Source organism: Phyllobates terribilis, unplaced genomic scaffold (genome assembly GCF_046119375.1).
Source record: "Phyllobates terribilis strain yellow unplaced genomic scaffold, ASM4611937v1 Scaffold_5__5_contigs__length_657084704, whole genome shotgun sequence".
Lineage (NCBI taxonomy): Eukaryota > Metazoa > Chordata > Amphibia > Anura > Dendrobatidae > Phyllobates > Phyllobates terribilis.
Window position 1 is genome coordinate 237,182,461 of NW_027362765.1, and position 23,168 is coordinate 237,205,628.

At 45.8% G+C, this 23,168-nt stretch overlaps 4 non-coding genes across 4 annotated transcripts; 3 read left to right on the top strand and 1 right to left on the bottom strand.

The window, feature by feature from the left end:
- The first annotated feature begins 21,640 nt into the window (after positions 1-21,640).
- TRNAK-CUU (transfer RNA lysine (anticodon CUU)) lies at positions 21,641-21,714 on the top strand. Its single transcript has one exon. It is a non-coding gene; the product is annotated as a tRNA-Lys (tRNA).
- A 248-nt stretch (positions 21,715-21,962) lies between these two features.
- TRNAK-CUU (transfer RNA lysine (anticodon CUU)) lies at positions 21,963-22,036 on the top strand. The gene has a single exon. It is a non-coding gene; the product is annotated as a tRNA-Lys (tRNA).
- Positions 22,037-22,610: 574 nt separating this feature from the next.
- Positions 22,611-22,681, bottom strand: TRNAG-GCC (transfer RNA glycine (anticodon GCC)). Its single transcript has one exon. It is a non-coding gene; the product is annotated as a tRNA-Gly (tRNA).
- Positions 22,682-22,817: 136 nt separating this feature from the next.
- On the top strand, positions 22,818-22,890 carry TRNAK-CUU (transfer RNA lysine (anticodon CUU)). The gene has a single exon. It is a non-coding gene; the product is annotated as a tRNA-Lys (tRNA).
- Positions 22,891-23,168: the final 278 nt, after the last annotated feature.

Genomic DNA, 23,168 nt, shown 5'->3' on the forward strand with positions numbered 1-23,168 from the left:
TGCCACATTCGAATATTTAACATAACTACCTTATTTAAGGAGAAAAAAAATAGGAGGCATTACTTATTGACTGACCCTCGTAGATAAATTCTTTGCTTACACCTTTGAAATAGTTTAGCAGATTTTATATTTAAAGCATCCTTGAGTTTATTTCTTAAGACCAGAAGGTCATTTTGAGCTTTATCCACTAGACACTTTTTATGGAGTTCTTCTAAAGTATTGATTTGATGGAGCAAGGAAAAAATTTCTTTATCTCTAGTTTTTTTTAGATGGGCGTTTAATGAGATTAGTTCACCCCTTATGACAGCCTTATGGGCTTCCCAAATCACCGGAACAGAGGGACTAGAGTTCAAATTTTCCTGGAATAAGTCAAGAGATTTGGAGATCTTAGAGATGTATTCTTCATTGTTTATTAGAGACTCATTTAATCTTCAAGTCATTTCTCTTTTTGGTAGTGAGGATGTGGATAATTCCAAGAAAATTGAGGCATGGTCCGATAGTGTTATAGAACCAATTGAGGCAGATTTTAGAAGAGATAAAGAAGAGTTTTGAATAAATAAATAGTCTATTCTGTGATAGGTGGAGTGAGGGTGGGAAAAGAAGGTGTAATCCTTTGAAGAGGGATTTAGAAGTCTCCAAGTATCTATTAGGTGCAAAGCATTCAGGGACATATGTATTTTCCTCAAAGTCTTTTGAGAAAGAGCAGATAATCCTGAGGAAACGTCAAACTGGGGATTTAATGAGGAATTAAGGTCACCGCCTACTATTAAGAGGCCTTCTTTAAAGGAGTTTAGAGTATCCAGAGTTTCCATCAACCAGCCAGCTTGACCCTGATTTGGGACATGAATATTGCATAATGTAACAATGGTCTTTGCGATAATTCCTTTAGCGAAAACATATCCACCTTCAGCATCTGAAAGTTGGTCCTTGAAAGAGAAGGGTACATTTTTATGAAGAGCAATACTGGTACCTCTGGATACTGAAGAGCCGCAGCTGTGGTACCAAGTTGGGAATTTAGATCTGGACAACTCAGGAGTGCGTTCTGCTTTGAAATGTGTTTCTTGTATGAAAGCTATGGAAGTGTTATTTTTATTTAAGAGGTGAAGGATTTGATTGCATTTCTGCGGGGAGTTAAACCCCTTAACATTAAATGACGCGATTAATATAGTGTCATTTGGGGTCATATTTGACATCATAATTTCTTTCAAAGACATGAGGATGTAAAGAGGTCCAATCAGTAGGGTACGAGCATAAACATATATAACTTATTAGAACTATAGTAAAATTAATATACAACTTATCTGCTGCAGGGAGGGGGGTCATCCCAAGAATAGCAGACAAGGTAAATCAGGAGGTGATACCTTAAAGAGATAATAGGTAATACACAAACCAATAACAGGTATGACAGTAATGAACAAAGCTAGTCATAATCATAACATTTTTGTCAGGTGAGAACAAAACTAGTACGGAGAAAAACAATCAGGGGGGAAATTCCAAGAAAAGCTTTCTCAGCCGATTAAGGCAAGTGAAGAACAATATAACTGAACTTCTTCCAAAAGTAAAGTTTCAACATATACTGGAAACCGGTAGGAGAAGTCTAGTTCATCATGGAGGGGGATGTCTAGGTGATCTTCCCCTGAGCCTATTAGTGGTGCTTTTCCCCTGCATCAACCATTTTTCAGGTCTCTGTAGCAGAGGAAAGGTGAAAATTTCATCATCTAAGCGCAACCATGAAGGAATGTCAATTTTTTTAATTAAAAGTATGTCCCACGAAGCCTGAAGGTCTTCTGGAGTACGTATGTAGATTTGTTTGCCATCTTTTAAAATGGCTAAGCCAAAGGGAAAAAGCCATCTATACACCAACTTATTGATCCGAAGAGCATCTAGGAGGGGTTTAATTTTTCTCCTCTTGGCCAAAGTGGAGGGTGCTATGTCTTGAAATATTTGTATCGGGTTATTGTCGTAAGTTATAGGACCCGCTTCCCTTATCTTGGATAGGATTGCTGCAGTATCAACGTAGCTTAACAGACCGCAGATTAGGTCCCTTGGTGGGTCAGAGGGCTTGGGTTTAGGTCTTAGAACACGATGTATTCGTTCAATAGTAATGCTTTCGGCCCTTTCTGGACCAAGAAGGGATGTAAAAATCTCATTGGCGACACTTCTAAGGGTGTCAGGAGCGAAGGATTCTGAGACTCCCTTTATCCTGAGGTTCTTGCGTCTGCTTCTATTTTCCTGATCTTCTATGGCGAGCAGTGCAGAATTCAGTTGTTGTTTATGGTAGGACATTTGGTCTTTCAGGGTGTCCGAAAAGTCTAGTAAATCCGTCTGTATGATTTCCAGGGATTCAACTCTCTGACCTACTTGTTTAATGTCTGCCCTCAGGCTGGACAATTCTTGCATTATTGGTTGCATCGCCCGTGAAAGTGTTTTCTTTAGGAAAGATCTAGAGATTGGTGTAGAGTTAGAGGATTGAGAGCTTGAGTCCGAATCTTCGCTACCTAAATCTGTGTCTGCAGCAGAAGTAAGCAATGGTGAGTTAGAGGCAATTTTTCTAGAAGTTTTTTGAGGTGTGGGAATTTTTTTCTTAACAAACTTGTCTAATTCTCCTTGCTTACGAGGAGTGGCATTACTTTCAGAGTCTTTTTCTTTTACATGCTCTTTAGCTGTTTTAACCATTTTGAAGTAGTGATTTGAGCGTGTATAAAAAGGTATCACCTCCTGTTAACGTTACATGTCACACTGTCATTGAAAAAATAGAGCAACATCAAAAGATCATTGGTGATAGGTTATTGTTTACTTGAGGTAAATGTAAAGTTAGACAGGTGAAAGAAAAAAAAAGGTGTAAGAATTTTTTCTCCTACAGATCAGTAGGTGTCCCTCTGTACCCGCGCTAATAAACTAGAGCTCAACTGGGTGGGTAATATTCAATAGTACTAAAAGTTCACTTTAGTGATTTAATGGATAAAGCTCAGTTGAATATAGAGGCTGTAGTTCCACTGTTGGATGATAGGTGCCAGCTAAACTCTTTATATATTGTAAAAAGATATAAGAGATTATATCAATAGAGTGTCTTCAATAAATGTAAAAAAAATTATGAAAAAAGGATTACAAAGATGCTGAGCAAAGTTCTTTGTGCAGGACACAGAAAGTGAGCTGAAAAGAGGTAAGTTACCTGCTTCCCTGCAGCAGGGGAGAGAGGCAAGAGGGAGCAACGAGCTTCACAAGATGGCGTGTTTTGGCGCCAAAATCCACAAGTGGCATCAGCGACTGGGCCCAGCCGGTTCTCAGGGAGAAGGCCCCAGCCATGCTGGTCCTCTCAGCAGGGTTCCAGAGGAGGAAGCGTCACACCAGTGGTCGCACCGCAGCCCGTCAGAGTCAGCACGAGGTGAGGCAAGGCAGAGGCCCTTTGTGCCTCTCTAAGTTGATCCTCCCAGGCGCTGCAAATGGGAAGGTGGAGGTAGGGAGGAGCGCGGCTGCAGGCTCGTCGCACACCGGACCGCCGCCGGTAACAGTGAAGCCCAGAGCCGTAAGGAGTCCTTTACTATGGGGGAACCCCGTGTTCTGATGCTCCTCACCTCCTACTTCACAGGCGCTGTCTCCTCTACACAGGTGTGACACGCCGGGCGCTTCGCTGTACTCCGCAAGGCCTCTGTCAGATGGTCGCAGGAAGAAGCGGTAAAGTTGCTCCTGAGGGTAGAATTTTGCTTCCAGCGGCTTCTCAGGGTCTCTTCAGCAGAAGGTACTAAGGGAGAGGTAAAAAATACCCTGAAAAGTGGGAAAGAGGGTATATTTAAGAGGTCTTGGAGCAGGAGCTGCACAAGTACACGTCCTGTCAATTTTTATCCATTTTTGGTCAGTGTAGATGGATTTTTTTTACCAGTCATGTGTGTCATCCATTTTTCTCATATGAGAAAAAAACAGATTGAGGTTTCCTAATCTTCTACTAGCATTAGTCAGTCAAAAAGGGATACTGCACAAATTCACTGAAATCGATACGTTTTATCCGCAAAATAGATCCAAATTGGAAATGACTTTGGGTTCGTGAAAAAGGCCATTGCCTATAACAGGTATGTATTCTATCATGACTTTGGGTGTACTAAGCAGTTTGGCATTTTCATCTAACATTTTGATAAATTTTTCAAACGCTAGGTCATCATACTCAAACCTTTTCCCAAAAATAATAGAGAAGAATACATTGGAAACGGCACTGTTTAACAGCAGGTGAGTATTGAATGGTTGAATGGTTTGCCCATTATACAGCTCCTCAGTAGTGTTGAGCGAGCACTAAAATGTTCGGGTGCTCGAAGCTCGGGCCGAGCTCGCCGTGATACTCGGGTGCTCGACCCGAGCAACGAGCCCAATGTTAGTCTATGGGAGACCCGAGCATTTTTGCGGCGGCACCCCCGGCAGTCTTTTAAAAGCCTAACAAGTGCCCAAAACGATAGTGACAGTGCTCAAATGACATGGGGACAGCATGGGGATCGCCCCAGGAAGCACTTCCTGCTGTCAACAACGTGGTAAGAGATATTAAGCCACTTTTAAGGGCTCACAATAATACGTTCAAAAACGAAACTGAAGCTGCTTTTCTGTTAAGGAAGTTCCTTTCCTGGGTAAAGACTTGTGTATAAGGTAAAATAAATAACCAAAGAAAAAATTACTCCTCCACACCTTGGGCTATGTTCACAAGTAGCATTTTTTATGCGTTTTTGCACTTTTGTATTGCTTTCAACTGTGACAAATGCATTCACCGGGAAATGTCATTTTAACATTTTACAACCTTATCTGGCCATGTGCTGTGTGACGCATGCATACAGTGCTGAAAAGACATGGGAACAACATGGGGAACACCCCTTGAAGCATCTCTGACACCCAGGTCACTGCCTATAAGTGTGCCCATCAGAAGTCATCCTTGCCGCATTAGAAGATGCAGACTTGCAACTATCCCCGTGCAAGTTCTTGTCCCAGGGCAGTGTTCAATTGTACCACTCCCATTCCTTGCAATGCAAGCGCAAGTATGTAGCCTGCCAAAGGCTGCAATACCATACTGCTTGCTTGCAATTGAAATTGGGCCTTTTAGGAATGTGGAGGCGGAATCTGGCCACCATGTCATGGCTGCGTTGGCGGCCTGGTATCCATACTCAGTCCCCAGCCGCCCCGTGGCCGGGTGTCCACACACGGTCCCCAGCCGCCTGGGGGCAGCCGGGTGTCCATAAAAGGTCCCCTGCCGCCCCTATTTCTCCTTGGAACATCCCCCCACACATTTTTCTTAGCCCAGCCTGCTTTAGGGCAGCATTGGACGATCCCACCAGAGAACCAGACTCCTCCGGTGGGCCCTGGCTTCTCCATCAGGGGAGTTGAGAGTGCCAAGGTGAAGACCATGATGATGATGACAGAAGTTAGCATCTGCTTTGTTTTCTTGGAATGCAAGAGTAAGTGTGCAGCCTGCCACCCACCCACCCCCAGGCTGCAATGCCATACTGCTAGCTTGCACTTGAAATGGTGCCTTTTAGTTTGGAGGAAGCCGAAGCTGGCCACTACCTCATGGCTGCTTCGGCAGCGAGGTATCCATACTCAGACCCCAGCCGCCCCTATTTGTCCCTGTGTGCCTTATACATAAAATTAAGCGCGCATACCAAAACATTACCTGTGCGCTCCCCAGTGCATTTAGTGGGAAGGACAGCCTATTCCGCTGTAGTGTGTGCATGCCAAACCCCTGTTCATGCGAAGATGCCTCCCACCCTGCACCAGTCGTTGCAGACTTGCAACTATCCCCGTTCAAGTCCTTGTCCCAGGGCAGTGTTCAATTGTACCTCTCCCATTCCTTGCAATGCAAGCGCAAGTATGCAGCCTGCCACCCACCCACCCACCCCCAGGCTGCAATACCATACTGCTTGTTTGCTTGCACTTGAAATTGGGCCTTTCAGGGGAGGAGTCCTAAGGAGATAATTTGCATATTCCCACTGCATTTTGGGGTAAGTGAAGAGTCTCCGCGAGCTCAAAGAACACTGGATTTTGGCTGTTGGAGCTGAAAAGAGGACATCGGTAAACCGCATTTTGAAGCTTTTTTTTGAAGCTTTTTTCACTGTTTTCAGAACATTAACAATAAGAACATGGAAGAGTCCAGGAGCCATTTGGTGAGCTGCATATCCTGCTACATGTTCACAGACTTGCCAGTGGAAAAGCCAAACTTCACATGCCAGAAATGCAAGCTTGTGTCCCTATTGGAGGAAAAGTTGCGAAATCTAGAAGAGAGGTTAACTACCTTGAAAATCATTAAGGAAGGTGAAGAGTTCTTAGACAGAGCAGAATTATCTCTTCATGATTCAGAAAGAGAAGAAATTCGAACTGCACCTGACGAAACAGAAGAATGGAAGCATGTGACCCACAGAAGCAGGAGGATCGAGAGGCAGTCAGCACCCATACTGCTCAGGAACCAGTACCAGGCTCTCACGCAGGAGAACCATGAAGAAATACAGCAAAATAAGACTTTGCCAGCAATGAATAACCTTGTAAGCCCTCAGAATCCTCCTGGATGGAGAAAGAAGAATGTTGTGAAGAAAAAACGGAGAGTGGTGGTCATGGGGGATTCCCTGTTAAGAGGAACAGAGGCCGCTATCTGCAGACCAGACATAACCTCAAGAGAAATGTGCTGTCTTCCAGGAGCAAAAATTAAAGATGTGTCTGACAGGATATCAAGACTCTTCAGACCTACAGATCACTACCCATTCCTGCTAATACATGTGGGGACAAATGACACCGCAAGAAAGGACCTGGAAACCATCTGCAGTGACTTTGAAGACTTAGGCAAGAAAGTGAAAGAATTGGGAGCGCAGGTGGTCTTCTCATCCATCCTCCCAGTGGATGGCCATGGAACAATTAGGTGGAATAAGATTCTACAGGTGAACAACTGGCTACGTCGATGGTGCAGTCAACAAGGATTTGGATTTCTGGATCACGGAATGAATTACCTATACGATGGACTACTTGCTAGAGATGGGGTGCACCTTACGAAGACTGGAAAACATGTATTTGGAAGTCGCCTTGCTACACTCATCAGAAGAGCTTTAAACTAGAACAATGTGGGAAGGGAAGCAAAAGGCCAGAAAAAGCCATACAGCTGACAAATACTATTGAGATCTCTGCTACTGGAAGTGGAAAGGAAGAACAAAGACAAAACAATTTAAATAATAAAAATATGAGAGGAAGAGAAACCAATCACAAACTAAAATGTTTTTATACAAATGCACAAAGCATGGGCAACAAACAAGGAGAATTGGAACTACTAATGCAGGAAAAGGAATATGATGTCATTGGAATCACTGAAACTTGGTGGGACGATACACATGATTGGAATAAAAGGCTGAAAGGATACAACTTATTTGCAAGAAACAGACTTGATAAACGAGGAGGAGGTGTTGCATTGTATGTTAGAAAAGCGTATATCTGCACAGAGATTGAAGCTTCAGAGACTGGGAGTTCTGTGGAAACTGTTTGGGTAAGAATACAAGGAGAGAACAACGGAAAGGACACCATTGTAGGCATTTACTACAGGCCACCTGGGCAAGCTGAAGATATGGATGAACTCTTTATGTATCAAATGACCAAGTTCTCCAAAAAATATGACGTAGTGGTCATGGGAGATTTCAACTATCCAGACATTTGTTGGGAATCTCTCTCAAGTAAAACTAACAGGTCAATCAAATTCTTATCCTCTCTTGCTGACAACTTTATCTTCCAAAAGGTAGGGGAGAAAACAAGGGGATCTGCTACTTTGGATCTAATCCTTATAAACAGGGAGGAAATGGTTGAGGAGGTAAAGGTGGCTGGGACCCTAGGAGGCAGCGATCATGCTATTATAGAATTTTGGATAACTAGAGGAGGAAGACATGTGAAGACTCAAACTTCAAGGTTAGATTTTAGAAAGGCAGATTTTAAGAGACTCAGAAAGAGAATAGGAGGGATCCAATGGCTGGATGTCCTTAAGGACAAAAATGTCCAGGAAGGATGGGAAGTTTTTAAAAATGAGATTCTCAAAGCACAATCGTTAACAATCCCGAAAAGTAGGAAGAATGGGAAGCATTTAAGGAAACCAGGATGGATGAACACAGAACTTAAACACATGCTAAAAAGAAAGAAAGAAATGTTTATTAAATGGAAAGAGGCAGGCATATCTAAAGAAGATTATAATGCAGTCTGCAGATCCTGCAGGGCACGTATCAGGTTAGCTAAAGCTGACAATGAATTAAGGCTTGCAAGAGATGTCAAAAGCAATAAAAAAGGATTTTGGGGGTATGTCAAAAGTAAAAGAAAAGTCAAAGATGCTATAGGATTTTTACAGGATGAAAATGGAGAAATGGTAAGAGAGGATGTTGAGAAGGCCGAACTTTTTAATTCCTATTTTGCATCTGTTTTCTCTCAGAAAGAAAATGTAACATCAACTGATCTTCACTGTCCTTTTAAAGGAATAGAGGAATCCAAGTTATCTGTAAACAGAAAGATTGTGAGGGAATATTTAGCTAACATAAATGAGTTCAAGTCTCCAGGTCCAGATGAATTACACCCCAGAGTACTGAAGGAGATCGTAGAAGAAATTTTAGAACCACTCTCCATAATCTTTGAAAATTCTTGGAGAACAGGAGAAGTCCCAGAAGACTGGAGAAGAGCAAATGTTGTTCCTATCTTCAAAAAGGGGAAGAAGGTGGACCCAGGGAACTATAGGCCGGTGAGTCTGACTTCTATACCAGGAAAGATCTTTGAACAAATTATTAAACAACATGTATGTAAGTACATGGATAAGAATGAAGTGATTAACCAGAGTCAGCATGGGTATGTAACTAACAAGTCATGTCAGACTAACTTAATTTCCTTCTATGACAGAATCACTGACTGGGTGGATCAGGGAAATGCTGTAGATATAGTATATCTTGACTTCAGCAAAGCATTTGACAAAGTATCTCACACCATCCTTATTGAAAAAATGACCAAGTATGCAATGGACCAGGCAACTGTTAGGTGGATTCATAACTGGCTTAGTGATCGGACTCAAAGGGTGGTTGTAAATGGCTTCACATCCAGCTGGATGAATGTCTCAAGTGGGGTACCACAGGGCTCCATCCTGGGACCTGTATTGTTCAACATCTTTATCAATGATTTAGATGAAGGAATTGAGGGTAAACTGATTAAATTTGCTGATGACACAAAGCTAGGAGGGATAGCTAATACTAGAGAAGAGAGAGAGAGGATTCAAAAAGACCTAAATAAACTGGAGCAGTGGGCAGCAACCAACAGAATGGTTTTTAACAGGGAAAAATTCAAAGTACTACATCTGGGCAATAAAAATGAAAAAAGCAGATACAGAATGGGAGGAATAGAGCTAAGCAACAGTACATGTGAAAAAGACTTAGGTATACTAATAGATCATAGACTGAACATGAGTCAACAGTGTGATGCAGCAGTAAAAAAGGCAAATACAATTCTGGGATGTATTAGCAGAAGCATACAGTCTAGATCACGTGAAGTCATTATCGGTCTTTACTCCTCTTTGGTCAGACCTCATCTGGAATACTGTGTACAGTTTTGGGCACCACATTTTAAAAAAGACATAGACAAACTGGAGCAAGTTCAGAGAAGAGTGACCAGAATGGTGACTGGTCTGCAAACCATGTCCTATGAGGAACGGTTGCAGGATTTGGGAATGTTTAGCTTGCAAAAAAGAAGACTGAGAGGAGACTTAATAGCTGTCTACAAATATGTCAAGGGCTGTCACATTGTAGAAGGATCATCTTTATTCTCATTTGCACAAGGAAAGACTAGAAGCAATGGGATGAAACTAAATGGGAGGAGACACAGATTAGATATTAGAAAAAACTTTTTGACAGTTAGGGTGATTAATGAGTGGAACAGGCTGCCACGAGAGGTGGTGAGTTCCCCTTCAATGGACGTCTTCAAACAGAGGCTGGACAGACATCTGTCTGAGATGATCTAGTGAATCCTGCTTTGAGCAGGGGGTTGGACCAGATGACCCAGGAGGTCCCTTCCAACTCTACCATTCTATGATTCTATGATTCTATGTGGAGGCGGAATCTGGCCACCACGTCATGGCTGCGTTGGCGGCCTGGTATCCACACTCGGTCCCCAGCCGCCAGGGGGCAGCCAGGTGTCCATACTCGGTCCCCAGCCGCCACGCCGCCAGGTGTCCACACACGGTCACCAGCCGCCTGGGGGCAGCCGGGTGTCCATAAACGGTCCCCAGCCGCCCCTATTTTCTCCCATCCCCCCACACACTTTTCTTAGCCCGGCCTGCTTTAGGGCAGCATTGGACGATCCCACCAGAGAACCAGACTCCTCCAGTGGGCCCAGGCTTCTCCATCAGGGGAGTTGAGAGTGCCAAGGTGAGGACCATGATGATGATGATGATAGATGTTAGCATCTGCTTTGTTTTCTTGGAATGCAAGCGCATGTATGTAGTAGCGGCTAGGCCTGAGGTGGTCAACGTTTTGGTGCATATCATACCTCCTCCGAGGATTGCTGGATGTTTTCTTGCAACTATCCCAGTTCTATGACTCCCGTTAAAACAAAGCTTCAGGTGATAAATGATGGATGAGGTAGTGGCAAAGGAGAAAGAGCAGGAGGAACAGGGACCATTCACATCAATATCAGGCCAGTCAACCACATATGTCTTGTAGGATATGTTTCTGTAACAAAATGAGCGGTTCGGCTACACAGTTATAGGGCATACAGTGAGTGCAATGCCTACCAAAAATTTTGAGGCACTCCAATGCCCCTTGGAAATGACATGGAGGTCAGAGGGCCTTAACTAAACCATTTTTTCCATTTATAGCAACTGGGTCTCCTGTACAGTGTTGGCCTAAGCAGTGAATGGAAGGCTTTCCAAAAATTATGAGGAACTGCAATGCCCCTTGAAACAGACGTGGATTACAGCATGCTAAAAACCTTCTACCCATTACTGGGGAGTGGGTCTCCCTTAGTTTTCGCCTTTTCATTGAAAAGCAAAAGCTGACTAAAATTAGGAGGAAATTCAATGCCCGTTGGAAGAGTCGTGGAGGTTAGAGGTAATTAAAAACAACATTTCAATGCCTCTTGGAAGAGCTGTGGAGTTCAGAGTGGCTTAAGAAGACGCTTTTAATGCCCCTTTGAAAAGACGTGGAGGTCCCAGTAGCTTAACAAGACGGTTTTAATGCCCCTCGGAAAAGACGTGGAGGTCCTAGTAGCTTAACAAGACGGTTTGAATGCCCCTTGGAAGAGACGTGGAGGTCACAGTAGCTTAACAAGACGGTTTTAATGCCCCTTGTAAAAGTGCTGGAGGTCGCAGTGGCTTAACAAGACAGTTTTAATGCCCCTTACAAGAGCCATACAGTACAGCATATTAGAAACATTATTCCCATTATTGGGGAGTGTGTCTCCCATAGTCTTTGCTTATGCCTTCCAAGCAAAAGCTGCCAAAAATTAAGAGGGAGGAACTTGCAATGCCCCTTACAAGAGCCATGCAGTACAGCATATTACAAACATTATTCCCATGATTGGGGAGTGGGTCTTCCATAGTATTTGCTTATGCCTTCCAAGCAAAAGCTGCCAAAAATTAGGATGGAGGAACTTGCATTGCCCCTTACAAGAGCTATGCAGTACAGCATATTACAAACATTATTCCCATTATTGGGGAGTGGGTCTCCCATAGTCTTTGCTTATGCCTTCCAAGCAAAACCTGACAAAAATTAGGAGGAAATGCAATGCCCATTTGAAGAGTCGTGGAGGTTAGAGTTAATTAAAAACAACATTTCAGTGCCCCTTGGAAGAGCTATGCAGTTCAGAGTGGTTTAAGAAGACACTTTTAATGCCCCTCAGAAGAGACGTGGAGGTCCCAGTAGCTTAACAAGACGCTTTTAATGCCCCTCGGAAAGGTGGTGGAGGTCCCAGTAGCTTAACAAGACGCTTTTAATGACCCTCGGAAAAGTGGTGGAGGTCCCAGTAGCTTAACAAGACGCTTTTAATGCCCCTCAGAAGAGACGTGGAGGTCACAGTAGCTTAACAAGACGCTTTTAATGCCCCTCAGAAGAGACGTGGAGGTCCCAGTAGATTAACAAGGCGCTTTTAATGCCCCTCAGAAGAGACGTGGAGGTCCCAGTAGCTTAACAAGATGCTTTTAATGCCCCTCAGAAAAGAGGTGGAGGTCGCAGTAGCTTAACAAGATGCTTTTAATGCCCCTCGGAAAAGTGGTGGAGGTCGCAGTAGCTTAACAAGACGCTTTTAATACCCCTTACAAGAGCCATACAATACAGCATCTTAAAAACATAATTCCCATTATTGGGGAGTGTGTCTCCCATAGTATTTGCTTATGCCTTCCAAGCAAAAGCTGCCAAAAATTAGGATGGAGGAACTTGCAATGCCCCCTACAAGAGCCATGCAGTACAGCATATTACAAACATTATTCCCATTATTGGGGAGTGTGCCTCCCATAGTATTTGCTTATGCCTTCCAAGCAAAATCTGCCAAAAATTACGATGGAGGAACTTGCAATGCCCCTTACAAGAGCAATGCAGTACAGCATATTACAAACATTATTCCCATTATTGGGGAGTGTGTCTCCCATAGTATTTGCTTATGCCTTCCAAGCAAAAGCTGCCAAAAATTAGGACGGAGGAACTTGCAATGCCCCTTACAAGAGCCATGCAGTACAGCATATTACAAACTTTATTCCCATGATTGGGGAGTGGGTCTCCCATAGTATTTGTGTAACATACCTGGCAGCGTCCTTGCATAGTGGTCCATCTCCCACTGTGCAAGAGCGCGCACTTGATCTCCAGTCCAGTCTACTAGCCTGGCTTCCCTCCATGCTGTCTGCTTGCCTCTGTTTCTGCTGCTTAAGGGCGGCGCACGATCACTTCCTGTTTCTTGTACCTGCTGCAGACACACCCCTTGTGCGTCCTCAGCCTATTGCTGTCTGTCACCTGGTATTTAACCCAGCTCCTCCCAAGAAACCCTGCCTGAGCATTGTGATTCATTCAGTGTGCTCTTTCACTCTGAATGTGCCAGGTTCCTTTCTGTGCTTGCTTGCCTGCCTTTCCTGGAGGCTGTATTTCCAGGCCTGTCTGAACGCGCTCCTAGCCTGTTCCTTCCGCCTTCTAGGGGCTGCATACCTAAACCCGCTCCTGTATCTTTTCTGTCCTGTCTGAACACACTCCTAGCCTGTTCCTTCCGCCTTCTAGGGGCTGCATACCTAGACCCGCTCCTGTATCTTGCTACTGTGTCTGTTCTTGTCTGAATACTCTTCTAGCCTGTTTCCTGTTTTTCTCTATGTCCGTACCTTTCCTTTTTCTGCAGTCTGAACTCGTACCTAACTCCTGCTCATTGTCACTGTACTTCCGTTTGTGAGTTTGTGGTCCACTCGCTACTTCACTGCAAGTACCCTGTGGGTATCTGGTTCTGCCTTTCCCTTCCTGTCTGTTCCATGTGAACAGAGCCCTGTCCCCTCTGCCCTGCCTCGCTCTCCGCTCCTGCGGTTTCCGCTCTGCTCTGACCCTTTGCTCGCTGCTCCGGCAGTCTCGCTCTGCTCTGACCCTTTGCTCGCTGCTCCGGCAGTCTCGCTCTGCTCAGACCCTTTGCTCGCTGCTCCTGCAGTCTCGCTCTGCTCTGACCCTTTGCTCGCTGCTCCGGCAGTCTTGCTCTGCTCTGATCCTTTGCTCGCTGCTCTGGCAGTCTCACACTGCTCTGACCCTTTGCTCGCTGCTCCGGCAGTCTCGCTCTGCTCTGACCCTTTGCTCGCTGCTCCAGCAGTCTCGCTCTGATCTGACCCTTTGCTCGCTGCTCCGGCAGTCCCGCTTTGCTCTGACCCTTTGCTCGCTGCTCCGGCAGTCTCGCTCTGTCTGACCCTCTGCTCGCTGCTCCGGCAGTCTCACTCTACTCTGACCCTTTGCTCTCTGCTCTGGCAGTCTCGCTCTGCTCTGACCCTTTGCTCGCTGCTCCGGCAGTCTCGCTCTGCTCTGACCCTTTGCTCGCTGCTCCGGCAGTCTCTGTCTGCTCTGACCCTTTGCTCACTGCTCCAGGCGGCCTCGTCCTACTCTACTCTTGCTCACCGCTCCAGGCGGTCTCGTCCTGCTCTACTCTTGCTCACCGCTCCAGGCGGCCTCGTCCTGCTCTACTCTCGCTCACCGCTCCAGGTGGCCTCGTCCTGTTCTTCTCTCGCTCACCGCTCTAGGCGGTCTCGTCTTGCCCTGCTCTCGCTCACCACTCTGGGCGGCCTCACTCTGCTGTGTTTGTCTGCCACATCTGTGGTTCTGTTCCTGAGTTCCAGTGTGTACTGGGTCCTATACCGCCTGTGTTCCTACCTGCTAGTGCCTCCCTGTCTGCACTCTAGCCGTGCTTGCCTGTACCCCCCTGCCTGCATACCCGCCTGCCTGCATACCAGTCGTGCCTGCCTAAATCTAAATCTAGCAAAGCTAATCCTTTTTGGCCTATTGCAGAGTGTGTTAGTCAGTGGAGTAGCCTATCTGTGTTGCAAGCTACACCACCTGTGTATAGAATACCAATTTTTTTACTGCACCTAGTGAAGTAAAACCTTTTGGGCATAGCATCATTCTATTAGTCCATCTATACTGACCTCCATAAGGTTGCAAATTGAATATAATTTTTTCTGCATCTACCTCTGAAAAAATATTTGGGCTTCTAGCTGTGTGTGGGACTTGTTCTATTAGTCCATCTATACTGACCTCCATCAGGTTGCAAATTGAATATAATTTTTTTCTGCATCTAGCTCTGAAAAAATATTTGGCCTTCTAGCAGTGTGTGGGACTTGTTCTATTAGTCCATCTATACTGACCTCCATCAGGTTGCAAATTGAATATAATTTTTTTCTGCATCTAGCTCTGAAAAATTATTTGGCCTTCTAGCAGTGTGTTGGACTTGTTCTATTAGTCCATCTATACTGACCTCCATCAGGTTGCAAATTGAATATAATATTTTTCTTCATCTAGCTCTGAAAAAATATTTGGCCTTCTAGCAGTGTGTGGAACTTGTTCTATTAGTCCATCTATACTGACCTCCATCACGTTGCAAATTGAATATAATTTTTTTCTGCATCTAGCTCTGAAAAAATATTTGGCCTTCTAGCTGTGTGTGGGACTTGTTCTATTTGTCCATCTATACTGACCTCCATCACGTTGCAAATTGAATATAATTTTTTTCTGCATCTAACCCAAACAATAGTTTTGGCCTAATACCACATTTTAGCCACTCAGCTCTGCTCGGTTCCCATCCATTGTTTTTTTGTGCCAACAACTCCAGAGTTGTGAATTAGTTAACCACCAAAATGAGTGGAAAAAGGCCTGCTGCTGGTGGAAAGGGGAATAGGCGTGTTGGGAAGGGGAAAAAAGGTTGTGTCCGTGGAGTAGATGTTAAAGCAACAGTAACATCTGCAGAAGAAAGACCATCTTCCAGCAAAACTAAAATGTCTACTTCTTTTAGCGGACAATGTGATAAGATCCCTTTCTTACGGCCACGCCAATCACTACAAATTCCAGATGAGGCACAAAAACAGGAGGTGCTTCAACAGATATCAAGTGCTCCTTTAAGTGGGCTCTCCTTCACATCAACTTCAACATCACAAATACTCCAGTCCTCAGAGGTGTCACCCCAATCGCACTTGCTTCCTCACAGCTCCCAAATCTCCAGCTGCCCGTCTGAGTATGAGGTAGAACAGATGGTTGAGTCTGCAGAGCTGTTTACTCATACTATAGCCTGGGAATCAGAGGTCGGTTCCAGCGCTTCTGTGAATCCAGACGAGGAAATGATCTGCACTGATGCCCAGAATCTTTATGAGTCGGATCCAGGACCAGACGCAGAACGTTCTGACCATAATGTAGACCCTCATTCCCAAACTGTAACTCCTGTTGGTGGAGACAATGAGGAAGATGATGATGAGACTCAAATACCTGATTGGAGCGACAATTTTAGTTTTTTGTCAGGGCAGGAACAGGTTGGCTCTGAGGACGACGGGTGTGATAACACACAGGGTGATGATGATGAGGTTGGAGATCCCACTTACTGTCAACCCACAGTCAGCCAAGAGATGAGGTCAGCAGAGGAGGTGGAGGAAGATGCTAGTGACGACGAGGTCAGGTTGCGTCTTCCTGGACAGAGACGTAGTACTGGAAGCACGTCAACAACTGCATCCACAAACACATCTCTGCCTCTGACCACAAGTCGTGGTGGCTCTTCAGGTCGCATGGGTGCTAAGCCTTGCATAGCCTGGGCATTTTTTCAGATCGATAAAGATGACTGAACTCGTGTTATCTGTAACATTTGTCAACAAAAGCTAAGTAGAGGCCAAAAAATACATAGTTTGAGTACTTCATGCATGAACCGGCACATGGACATGAAGCATAAGTTGCAGTGGGAAGCTCACTGTGCTACAATGCGGCCTAGCCGGCCGGGCCAACCACCGTCTGCCCCATCTTGTGCATCTGCGGCCTCTTCATCCTCTGTGACTGGGGGGACAGCAGTCACACCTGTTTTGGGACGCAGGCCTGCCACCTCTTTACCAGCAACAGCCAGCGTGATTGGCAGGTCATCATTTTCTTCGGAGGTGGTAACACCAGCTGGTGTTGAGCGCTGTCCGACATCGATAGCACCACCTTTGGATCAAGGCAACCTAACATGTCCGCCTGCATCTTCCTCACAGACCGGCAGTTTGCCGGGGACACCCTTATCAACCCCGTCTAAGCACAACAGCCAGCCCTCAGTCCCTCAGATGTGGACAAGTAAAAGACCATTTCCTCCTAGCCATGAGAAAGCTAAGAGGTTGAATTTCACCATCTGCAAGCTCTTGGCTACAGAAATGCTGCCTTTCTGCCTGGTGAACACAGAGGATTTTCGAGACCTTATGTCCGTCGCAGTGCCCCAGTACCAGATGCCCAGTCGGCACTACTTCTCAAAGAAAGGTGTGCCTGCGCTCCACCAGCATGTCGCACACAACATCACCGCTTCTTTGAGAAACTCTGTGTGTGACAGGGTGCATTTCACCACAGACACTTGGACGAGTAGGCATGGACAGGGGCGTTACATGTCACTGACTGGGCACTGGGTTACTATGGTGACAGCAGGACAAGGGGCTGCTGTCTAAGTCTTGCCGTCCCCACGAGTTGTGCGTCAATCCTCTTTATGTCAAAGTTCCTCCACTGCTTCTGCTTCCTCAACCTCCTCTCGGTCCTCCACCTGCACCCAAAGCCTGTCTGGTCATGCCACAAGCTTTCTAACAGCGCAGAAGGGATCCTGCACACCTCCTTACTATGATGGCAGTAGGGCTCAACGTCATCAGGCGGTTTTTACTTTGAAATGTCTGGGAAATGTGAGTCACACAGCTGAGGAGTTGTGGTCAGCTCTGGAGAACCAATTTCATGAATGGTTGTCTCCACTGGACCTGAAACCAGGGAAGGCCGTGTGCGACAATGCTGCAAACCTGGGTGCGGCCCTTCGCCGGGGCAATGTCACACACGTGCCTTGTATGGCTCACGTGTTAAACCTGGTTGTCCAGCAATTTTTAGCCCACTATCCCGGACTAGATGGCCTTCTGCAGAGGGCACGGGCGCTGTGTGCTCACTTCCGCCGTTTGCATCCCGCAGCTCAGCGACTTACATCTCTACAGAAGTCATTGGGCCTGCCACTTCACCGGCTAAAATGCGATGTGCCTACTCGGTGGAATTCAACTCTGCACATGTTGCAGCGACTGTGGCAGCACCGACAAGCCCTGGTGCAATACGTTCTGACGTATAGCCTAGGCCAACGGGATCCAGAGGTGGGGCAAATCACGCTGGAGGAGTGGTCTCAGATCAGGGACCTATGCACCCTTCTGCACAGTTTTGAAATGGTGACGAAGATGTTTAGTGGTGACGATGCCATTATCAGCATGACTATTCTGGTGATCTACATGCTGGAGCACATGTTAAACAGAATTCGGAGTCAGGTGGTGGCACAAGAGGAGGTGGAGGAAGTAGAGGAGGAGGAGTTGTATGCGGAAGGGCTAACATCTGCAAAGTCCAGACGGTCGGCAGCACCAAGGCGGCAGGCATGTGAGGGTGGGGGAGATGGTTTTACCAGGGCGCATGGTAGCAGCCAAACTAGTGAGGAAGGTGCAGGTGCCCAGGAAGAAGTGGAGGACGAACTGATGGAAGACTCATCAGATGAGGGAGACCACATTTCTGTTGTGCGAGGTTGGGGGGAGAGGACAGAGGAAGGAAGCATGATTGTTAACTCGCCATCAACACAACAGGGACTTGGTGCTCCTGGATGCGCAAGACACATGAGTGCCTTCTTGCTGCACTACCTGCAACATGACCCTCGAATTGGGAGAATTAGAAATAATCCTGACTACTGGGCTGCCACACTCTTAGATCCCCCACACTCTTCGATCAACCTTTTCAATTTGGGCTTTGTAGCAGTGTGCAGTACTGATTCTATTAGGCCATCTATACTAAGCTCCACCAGATTTAAAATTAATAATAATTTTTAGCTGCATCTAGCCCGGAAAATAATTTTGGGGCTCCGAGATGCGCAAGACACATAAGTGCCTTCTTGCTGCACTACCTGCAACATGACCCTCAGATTGTCAGAATTCGAAGTAATCCTGACTACTGGGCTGCCACACTCTTAGATCCCCCACACTCTTCGATCAACCTTTTCATTTTAATAAAGACCAAAAAAATGGTCATTTTTGAAATTATAAGCATTAGCAGGTTATTAGAAACTGAAATCAAACAGTTTTCAACTCAAAACTTTATTCTAGGTGATGTTACATTTGCACATAGGACCCCTTGTTCTAAAGGAGCTTCTGAACTCTCTCGTCCATTGAATTTGTCAGGTTTTGGATGGTTTCTGCTTCAATTTTTTTGCATGAGGACAGAATACCCTCCCAGAGCTGTTGCTTAGATGTGAACTGCCTCCCGCCATCATAGACACTCCTTTTGATGATGCCCCAGAGGTTCTGAATGGGGTAGAGGTCAGGGGAGCATGGGGGTCACACCATAAGTTTGTCCCCTTTTATGCCCATATCAGCCAGAGATGCAGATGTGTTATGTGCAGCATGAGACGGTGCATTATCATGCATGAAAATGATCTTGCTGCGGAATACACGGTTCTTCTTCTTGAACCATGGCAGGAAGTGCTGTTTGAGAAACTTCACATACATTATGGAGTTCATCTTTACCCCTTCAGGGATCCTAAAGGGCTGACAATCTCTCTCCCCATGATTCCAGCCCAAAACATTACTCCACCTCCTCCTTGTTGGCGCTGTAGCCGTGTTTGCGTGGGGTGTCCATCAACCAGCCATCCTCCACTCCATCCATCTGGACCATCGAGCGTTGCACGGCACTCATCCATGAACAAAACAGTTTTGAAATCAGTCTTCATGTAATGTTTGGCCCACTGGAGCCGTTTCTGCTTGTGTGCAGTGGATAGAGGAGGTCGACAGGATGGCGTACGCACAGCTGCAAACCTCTGAAGGACCCTGCATCTTGTTGTTCGGGGGACGTTGGAGGCACCAGCAGCTTCAAAAACTTGTCTGCTGCTATGACAAGGCTTTTTTGCCGCTGCTCTTTTAATCTTACGTAATTGCCTGTAGGAAAGAGTCCTCAATTTGCCCTTATCAGCACGCAAATGTGTGTACTGTGAATCAGCTACATACTTCTTGATTGCCAAGACACTTCATCCTGATCATCGCACAATGTTGATTGTAGTCATGCCTTGACCTAAACACTCCACAATTTGTTGCTTCTCAGCAGCCGACACATCCTTTTTCTTTCCCATTTTGGCAGAAAATGTAGGCTGCTTAAAAAGGTGGGACAGCCTTCTTAAGTAGTCTTGCCGTTCATTGGACACACCTGCCAAACTAATTAGCACAGGTGTCTGCAATTGCTTACAGTGATATAAAGAGCCCTGACACACATCACCATCAATGAGTTTAACTGACAAACAAACAAATTCTTCCCTTATCACTCCTAAACACTTTTTGCATAATAATTTGGAACACAGTGTACATGTGCTTTTCCACAAAACACCAGTGGTTCACGTAGTGAATCTTACAGTTCTAACTTGCCAACCGTGGTCTGTATGGAGTTGTTCAATAAAGGGCCCAAAATTAAGATAACATAGATGGGAGAGTTCTCTATGAATAGGAATTCCTAAGAATTTGATACCCTGTGAGGGCCAGGCAAAGGGAAAGTTGGACTGGATGGAATCCTGTATGGATTTGGGGAGGGAGACATCGAGGGCCTCAGACTTCGCTGTATTGATTTTAAAATTTGACCATGTAACAAAGTGATCTATTTCAGCCATAACAGCAGGGATGGATATATGCGATTGAGTGATATATACTAGGACATCATCAGCAAATAGAGAGCACTTGTACTCGGTGCCTCCCACCTCAATTCACCTAATATTGGGGTTATGGCGAATTGATGAGAGCAGATGCTCCTTCACTAGGATGTATAAGAGAGGGGACAGAGGACATCCCTGCCATGTCCCATTGGTGATTATGAAAGGTGATGAAAATGTTCTGACGTGCCCCCTGGGCCTTGGGACATCCGGAGCGGACCCTTTTTGGTGGATGCTGGTGGTTGTAGTCTCCGTGGCGGCGACCCGGTTCTGTGGCTCAGGGCGGTCAAACCAGTGGCGGAACTATTTATGTGGTTTTGATGTTTAAATGTCCGACTACGCCACCCGTGGATTGCGGTCAGAGTGAACCGCTGCTGCAGGGCAGACCGCTGAGGCTGGTGTTGTGGGTGCAGCAGAGCGTAGCATAACTCCCCACGGGAGGAGTATAGCCTCAGGGCAGTGTATGCTGAGGATGGAGGTGATGGTGCAGGGCAGCAGCAGTAAGGACACGGAGTCAGTGATGCAGTCAAGGGCCTTTACTCACAGTTCTTATTATCCAGACCACGTCTGCAGGTAACGGCTGCCCACGTCGTACTGTGCTCACCAGGTGAGGGGCTCAGACAACTCCCAGATAACTTTGGAGCGCTTCACAAGACCCCCTTTGTGTGTCCTTTGTCTGGCCTTTCTTACCAAATATCTGGAAGAAGAAGAAGAAGAAGAAGAAGAAGAAGAAGAAGAAGAAGAAGAAGAAGAAGAAGAAGAAGAAGAAGAAGAAGAAGAAGAAGAAGAAGAAGAAGAAGAAGAAGAAGAAGAAGAAGAAGAAGAAGAAGAAGAAGAAGAAGAAGAAGAAGAAGAAGAAGAAGAAGAAGAAGAAGAAGAAGAAGAAGAAGAAGAAGAAGAAGAAGAAGAAGAAGAAGAAGAAGAAGAAGAAGAAGAAGAAGAAGAAGAAGAACAGTTGGTAGAGCATGAGACACTTAATCTCAGGGTCGTGGGTTCGAGCCCCACGTTGGGTGGTTGCTTATTGCTGCCTTTTACTACTTATGCTAACCACTGTCAACCAAGATAACCCCTTACGAACTGCCCCCTTCTGCTTGCTACAAAACATGACAAACAGCATAGCCCTGCAGGATAAAGAGCAGGGAAGGCCCAAAAGGATGGGAAGCGAAAGAAAAGCAGCAAGTGCCCAATGTTTTCGCAAGTGTTTGCAAAGTCAATGAGGGAAGAGATGCGCTGCAATGATCAGCAAATGAGAAAAGGAGCTGTGCTGGCTAGCTCAGTCGGTAGAGCATGAGACTCTTAATCTCAGGGTCGTGGGTTCGAGCCCCACGTTGGGCGGTTGCTTATTGCTGCCTTTTACTACTTATGCTAACCACTGTCAACCAAGATAACCCCTTACGAACTGCCCCCTTCTGCTTGCTACAAAACATGACAAACAGCATAGCCCTGCAGGATAAAGAGCAGGGAAGGCCCAAAAGGATGGGAAGCGAAAGAAAAGCAGCAAGTGCCCAATGTTTTCGCAAGTGTCTGCAAAGTCAATGAGGGAAGAGATGCGCTGCAATGATCAGCAAATGAGAAAAGGAGTTGTGCTGGCTAGCTCAGTCGGTAGAGCATGAGACTCTTAATCTCAGGGTCGTGGGTTCGAGCCCCACGTTGGGCGGTTGCTTATTGCTGCCTTTTACTACTTATGCTAACCACTGTCAACCAAGATAACCCCTTACGAACTGCCCCCTTCTGCTTGCTACAAAACATGACAAACAGCATAGCCCTGCAGGATAAAGAGCAGGGAAGGCCCAAAAGGATGGGAAGCGAAAGAAAAGCAGCAAGTGCCCAATGTTTTCGCAAGTGTCTGCAAAGTCAATGAGGAAAGAGATGCGCTGCAATGATCAGCAAATGAGAAAAGGAGCTGTGCTGGCTAGCTCAGTCGGTAGAGCATGAGACTCTTAATCTCAGGGTCGTGGGTTCGAGCACCACGTTGGGCGGTTGCTTATTGCTGCCTTTTACTACTTATGCTAACCACTGTCAACCAAGATAACCCCTTACGAACTGCCCCCTTCTGCTTGCTACAAAACATGACAAACAGCATAGCCCTGCAGGATAAAGAGCAGGGAAGGCCCAAAAGGATGGGAAGCGAAAGAAAAGCAGCAAGTGCCCAATGTTTTTGCAAGTGTCTGCAAAGTCAATGAGGGAAGAGATGCGCTGCAATGATCAGCAAATGAGAAAAGGAGCTGTGCTGCATTGGCCGGGAATCAAACCCGGGGCTCCCGCGTGGCAGGCGAGAATTCTACCACTGAACCACCAATGCTTGGATGAGTCATTCATGTCAGTGGTGCCTGCCAGATCCAGGTCCCAGGATCAGACGGCCACCATCGCCCGACCTGACCACATGAAGCTCTTGCGGTGCAGTGCGGTGCGGTGTGGTGCGTGAGTGTGTGTCTGCAGCCTGCCTAGCTCAGTCGGTAGAGCATGAGACTCTTAATCTCAGGGTCGTGGGTTCGAGCCCCACGTTGGGCGGTTGCTTATTGCTGCCTTTTACTACTTATGCTAACCACTACAAAAAACCAAGCAATGTGAACTGAGGTCTAAGATGGTAGACATGCAAGAAATAGGAGCATGTTCACACTAGCAAAAAGAAGCAAAACCTACAAAAGACAAAAATATATCTCATACCCTACCATCATTATATATAAATGTAAAGCAAAGTTGCATAATAAATATAGGGTACTTAGTGAACTATTTTTGATCAAAAAAAGTATACAAGCCGTCCCACCAGCGGCAAGGTGACCCTAAAT